The sequence below is a fragment of the Salvelinus sp. IW2-2015 genome, linkage group LG4q.1:29 (genome assembly GCF_002910315.2).
Source record: "Salvelinus sp. IW2-2015 linkage group LG4q.1:29, ASM291031v2, whole genome shotgun sequence".
NCBI classification, from domain to species: Eukaryota; Metazoa; Chordata; class Actinopteri; order Salmoniformes; family Salmonidae; genus Salvelinus; species Salvelinus sp. IW2-2015.
Genome location: NC_036842.1, coordinates 21280518 through 21287523, shown reverse-complemented (window position 1 = coordinate 21287523; position 7006 = coordinate 21280518).

Below are 7006 nucleotides of genomic sequence, written 5' to 3'. Positions count from 1 at the left end.
GGAAACATAAATGTTATACAAGAATAAACCAAACCAATACATGTATTTACATTCAATACTCATCAATGACTGTCCTAGGACTACATCCAATTATGACCCTTCTTTTCAGGATTTTCGTCATAATCTTCATAAAAAAACTGCCTAAACATTAAAAATGGTCTCATCCAACATGGGCTCCTCGTAAGTGAAGGAACCAGAATCATCTACTAGGTTTGGAGGCATGTATTCATCATCCCACTGGCCAGAGCTCGGGATCGGTCCGTATCTCACCATCTGTTGCGTCATCGACCTCTCCAGAGTTCTGGAATTGAGACCTCGCATACACGGAATCAAACAACAGCCACATAATACCAACACAGTCATGCAGGGGAAGGTTGCCCATAACACAGTGATTATGACATTTTTCCATTTCACAAACATAATGTCAAACCAATTTGTTAGAGAATTATCCACCCCAGAGTTCTCTACTAATTCGTGAGCTAATATGGTTAAACCAGCCAGGGCCTTGGTCACTGATCCATATGGAGCTATTGTTATTAAAAAATAAACGTACAGCAATGAACCGCAATCATTCTATATACCCCGCCCTTTTCTGCCAATAACATATCGAGAGTCAGTCTATTTTACCAGGTCATGAGGGAGGTGGCGGATAATTGGTCAGAGAACCCCTTTACTGCATCCCCAGTATCATTCACGAATCTCTGTTGATTATAATAGAGGTCATTATCCAATCCACATTTTTATTTGTTGTCAACCACCAAAAGAACGTAGTGGTATGGTCTTCACCTATTTGATTCATAGCTTTGTATTAAATCGGTAACTTCCCTGAGGATGCCAATAGCATCCATTTAGACAAAGCTACTCCCATCCTGGTCAAAACTCCTCCTGTACCTACTTTAGCCTCCTATAACTGGCCTCTGATGACTAACTCGAACTGGTTMGACCAATAACCCCGGGGCGCAAGTTCCTAACCACCCTTTTTGGTAGTTTCTGTCGTATGCGTCCTTTGCTGGTACGAGCCCACCCTACATCAGTTATAGGTGCTGCGAGGTTAAGCATTTTCTCCTGTACTTCCAAACCTAAGTCAGTCACATTAACGATTAAAATCATCTAAGTTCTCGGTGCCATTCTTGTATCTTTAACACTGGTACTCATCAGGAGTTAAAGTGAACCGAGGTGGGTTGGCCGAGTACTTCAATCTGGCCAACCCAATCCCTGTACAGTTATTTGCTTTCCTAGGGAATTGTTTAATGTTTACCTTAAATCATACATCTTGATCTTCTTTGACTCCTTATTCTGTAAGTCACTCATCAGTGTATTATATAGTTTATCTTTAACTTCTTATCAATGGCAATGGTGTCATATAATTAGTACCGGCAGGTGGTGGATCTGGATGTATCAGAAAGGTTACCAAGACTATGATGCAGCTCAGAGTCCCTACTCTTCCCAAAAACCGCCAACCCTCTCCTGCTCTTAGTCGGTCTGCTAGGTACCACCCCATACTCACACTTCTAGGATCACCCACAGTGACTTCGTTAAACTGCATGACATAGATTCAACTTAGAAATGTTGTATCATTCTTAGCAGCTCATAGCATTACGTTTTGATTGCTTAGTTGACTAATTTGGTCCATGATAACCTATTTGTTTTTACAATGACAGTTATTAACATTCCTCCCATTCAAAACTGACCTGTTTTTACTCAGCATCAGTTCCCATATTTAACTCAATCCTACAAAGAAGAAATGTTATTTTTCCAGCAATCTGACTTTCCATGTGATACGTCACAAACATTTCACAGTAAATTCTGTTATATTTTACTCAGTCTCTGTTCAGGTAAAGATCTTAGCCACTGTGAACAAATTGAAAACACTCCCTGTTCACGAGTCAACTTAGCTCAGCACCTGGCCAAAAAGAGTAGCTAAACACACACACACACACAGCTTGGAAATTTCTTGTGTCAGATGAGTCTCCTCCAGCTACTGTCACAGACGCCAAGTCTATTACATTGTGGTTATCCCTGGCAATGTGATTTTCAACTTCAGTCACAAATCAACATGCCAGAGACCCTCACAGCCACAATAAAGGAGAACTCCACACTGCTTTAGCATCAGAAAAACCTTAATCTCCTCTTTTGCTTCTGTCCTTCCTCTCCATCTCCTTCCTCTCTCACATTCCTTTTCCCTTGCCTCCCTTCACTCTCCCGGTTTAACTTGAGGTATTTCCCTCATTAACTGCTACGCTTATATCAGGAACTCTCAAGAGCTCTGAGGAAGTTTTGGTCTGAAATATAAAAATATTATATGCTACCAATAGCGGATGTTAGTGATTAGCCTGTGGTTTTATGTCAAAGACCCTGTAATCTCACAGCAGGTGTGAGGAAAATCAACTGCAGGTTATAAAAGTGTTGATTAGTCTAAGAAACAACTCAGAACACACAGTTTCACACATACATCTCTCAACGTTAGCAAGACAAAGGAGCTGATAGTGGACTACACGAAATGGAAGGCAGAGCACGCCCCCATTCACATCGACGGGGATGTAGTGGAGCGGATTGAGAGCTTCAAGTTCCTCAGTGTCCACATCACTAAGGATCTATCATGGTTCAAACACACCAACACAGTCATGAAGAGGGCACGACAATGCCTCCTCCCCTTCAGGAGGCTGAAAAGATTTGGCATGGGCCGTCAGATCCTCAAAAAGTTCTACAGCTGCACCATTGAAAGCATCTTGACTGGCTGCATCACCGTGTGGTATGGCAACTTCTTGGCATCCGACCACAAGGCGCTACAGAGGGTAGTGTGGTCGGCCCAGTACATTACTGGGGCCGAGCTCCCTGCCATGCAGGACCTCTATACCAGGCGGTGTCAGAGGAAGACTGTTCTCTCTGCTACCGGACAGCAAGCAGTACCGATGCACCAAGTCTGTAACCAACAGGATCCTGAACAGTTTCTACCCCCAAGCCATAAGACTGTTAAATAGTTAGTTAAATAGTTAACCAAATAGCTACCCGGACTATTTGCATTGACCCATTTTGCACTAACTTTTTTGACTCATCACATATGCTGCTGCTACTGTTTACTATCTGTCACTTTATTCCTAGTTATATGTACATACAGTTGAAGTCGGAAGTTTAAATACACTTAGTGTCACGATCGTGTGGAGGATTGACGGACCAAAATGCAGCAGTTGGAAAATAAGCCATCTCTTTTATTATAGAAGAAGGCAAAACGAAACAAAACACACTTGCGAACTAATCAAAACAATAAACGATCGTGAAGCTAAATAAACGATGTGCACACACACACAGGCTACAAACGTTTAACATAGACAATTACCCACATCACATGAAAGCCTATTGCTACCCTAAATATGGCTCCCAATCAGAGACAACAGAAATCAGCTGTCTCTAATTGGGAACTCATTCAGGCAACCATAGACTCTCCTAGACAACTAAACCAACATAGACAACGCTAACACATGCACTCAACACAAAACCATACACTACACCAAACACCCCCTTAACCATATAATCACCCAAAACCGACAAAACACAAACATTCCCCATGTCACACCCTGACCTAACTAAAATAAATAAAGAAAACAAAGAATACTAAGGCCAGGCGTGACATAACCCCCCCTTAAGGTCGAACTCCGGGCGCACCATTACACAGTCTAGGGGAGGGTCAGGGTGGGCTTTCCTTCCACGGTGCGGCTCCGGCTCTGGTCGTGGTCCCCACCCACCACAGTCACTAACCGCCTCCTTAGCTTCCTCCAAATGACCCCCCTCCACATTAACCCCACTGAATTAAGGGGCAGTTCCGACTAAGGGGCAGCTCCGGAGTAAGGGCAGCTCCGGACTAAGGGGCAGCTCCGGACTAAGGGGCAGCTCCGGACTAAGGGCAGCTCCGGACTAAGGGGCAGCCTGACTAAGGGCAGTACCAGGGTAAGGGCAGCACCAGGATAAGGGAGAGCACCAGGATAAGGGCAGCACCAGGATAAGGGGCAGCTCCGGACTGAGGAACGGCAGCTCCGGACTGAGGAACGGCAGCTCCGGACTGAGGAACGGCAGCTCCGACTGAGGAACGGCAGCTCCGGACTGAGGGACTGCAGCTCTGGACTGAGGGACGGCCCATGGCTGGCTGACAGATCTGGCTGCTCATGGCTGGCTGACGGATCTGCTGCTCATGGCTGGCTGACGGATCTGGCTGCTCATGGCTGGCTGACGGATCTGGCTGCTCATGGCTGGCTGACGGATCTGGCTGCTCATGGCTGGCTGACGGATCTGGCTGCTCATGGCTAGCTGACGTCGGCTGCTCATGGCTAGCTGACGGATCTGGCTGCTCATGGCTAGCTGACGGATCTGGCTGCTCATGGCTAGCTGACGGATCTGGCTGCTCATGGCTGCCCTGGTGCTCATGGCTGGCTGACGGATCTGGCTGCTCATGGCTGGCTGACGGATCTGGCTGCTCATGGCTGGCTGACGGATCTGGCTGCTCATGGCTGGCTGACGGATCTGGCTGCTCATGGCTGGCTGACGGATCTGGCTGCTCATGGCTGGCTGACGGATCTGGCTGCTCATGGCTGGCTGACGGATCTGGCTGCTCATGGCTGGCTGACGGATCTGGCTGCTCATGGCTGGCTGACGGATCTGGCTGCTCATGGCTGGCTGACGGATCTGGCTGCTCATGGCTGGCTGACGATCTGGCTGCACATGGCTGGCTGGCGAACTGGCAGATCCTGTCTGGTTGGCGGCTCTGGCAGATCTGTCTGGTTGCGGCTCTGGCGATCCTGTCTGGTGGCGGCTCTGGCAGATCCTGTCTGGTTGGCGGCTCTGGCAGATCCTGTCTGTGGTGTCTGCGGCCGGCTCTGGCAGATCCTGTCTGACGAATGGCTCTAGCGGCTCCTGACTGACGAACGGTCTGACGGCTCGGGACAGACGGGCGGCTCTAATGGCTCGGGGCAGACGGATGGCTCAGATGGCGCTGGGTAGACGGATGGCTCAGATGGCGCTGGGTAGACGGATGGCCTCAGATGGCGCTGGGTAGACGGATGGCTCAGATGGCGCTGGGTAGACGATGGCTCAGATGGCGCTGGGTAGACGGATGGCTCAGATGGCGCTGGGTAGACGGATGGCTCAGATGGCGCTTGGCAGACGGGCAGTTCAGGCATCGCTGTGCAGACGGCAGACTCTTGCCGGCTGAGGCGCACTGTAGGCCTGGTGCGTGGCGCCGGAACTGTGGTAACGTGCTGGGGACACGCATCTCAGGGCTAGTGCGGGAGAAGGAACAGGGCATACTGGACCTGGGAGCGCACATTAGGCCTAGTGCGTGGTGCCGGAACTGTGGTACCGGACTGTGGACACGCATCTCAGGGCTAGTGCGGGGAGCAACAACAGGACGCACAGGACTCTGGGACACACAGGAGGCTTGTTGCGTGGTTTAGGCACTGGTGGTAAAGGGCTGGAGACACGCACCATAGGGCTAGTGCGTGGAGGAGGCACTGGTGGTACTGGGTAGGGGCGGGAGGTGGCGCCGGAAATACCGGACCGTGCATGCGTACTGGCTCCCTTGAGCGCCGAGCCTGCCCAACCTTACCTGGTTGTATGCTCCCCGTCGCCTGACCAGTGCGGGGAGGTGGAATAACCCGCACCGGCCTATGTAGGCGAACCGGGGACACCATGCGTAAGGCTGGTGCCATGTACGCCGGCCCGAGGAGACGCACTGGTGACCAGATGCGTTGGGCCGGCTTCATGACATAAGGCTCAACGCCAGTCTAGCCCGGCCGATACGTGGAGCTGGAATGTACCGAACCGGGCTATGCACGCGTACAGGAGACACCGTGCGCTCTACTGCGTAACACGGTGTCTGCCCGTACTCTCGCTCTCCACGGTAAGTACAGGGAGTATGCGCAGGTTTCCTACCTGACTTCGCCACACTCCCTTTAAGGCCCCCCCAATAAATTTTTGGGTTGTACTCACGGGCTTCCAGCCTTGTCTCCGTGCTGCCTCCTCATATCGCCTCCTCTCGGCTTTCGCTGCCTCAGCTCTTCACGAGGGAGGCGATATTCTCCCGGTTGTGCCCAAGGTCCTTACCTCCAATTCGTCCTCCCATCTCCAGAAATCCTGTGTAGGTGGGTCCTGTTGCCGCTTTACATGCCGCTTGGTCCTATGGTGGGTAATTCTGTCACGATCGTGTGGAGGATTGACGGACCAAAATGCAGCAGTTGGAAAATAAGCCATCTCTTTTATTATAGAAGAAGGCAAAACGAAACAAAAACACACTTGCGAACTAATCAAAAACAATAAACGATCGTGAAGCTAAATAAACGATGTGCACACACACACAGGCTACAAACGTTTAACATAGACAATTACCCACATCACATGAAAGCCTATTGCTACCCTAAATATGGCTCCCAATCAGAGACAACAGAAATCAGCTGTCTCTAATTGGAACTCATTCAGGCAACCATAGACTCTCCTAGACAACTAAACCAACAAGACAACGCTAGACACATGCACTCAACACAAAACCAATACACTACACCAAACACCCCTTAACCATATAATCACCCAAAACCGACAAAACACAAACATTCCCCATGTCACACCCTGACCTAACTAAAATAATAAAGAAAACAAAGAATACTAAGGCCAGGGCGTGACACTTAGGTTGGAGTCATTAAAACTTGTTTTTCAACCAGTCCACAAATTTCTTGTTAACAAACTATGGTTTTGGCAAGTCGCGTTAGGACATTACTTTTTATTTTTATTTTTTTTATTTCACCTTTATTTAACCAGGTAGGCTAGTTGAGAACAAGTTCTCATTTGCAACTGCGACCTGGCCAAGATAAAGCATAGCAGTGTGAACAGACAACACAGAGTTACACATGGAGTAAACAATAAACAAGTCAATAACATGGTAGAAAAAAAAGAGAATCTATATACAATGTGTGCAAAAGGCATGAGGTAGGCAATAATCGAATAATTACAATTTAGCAGGATT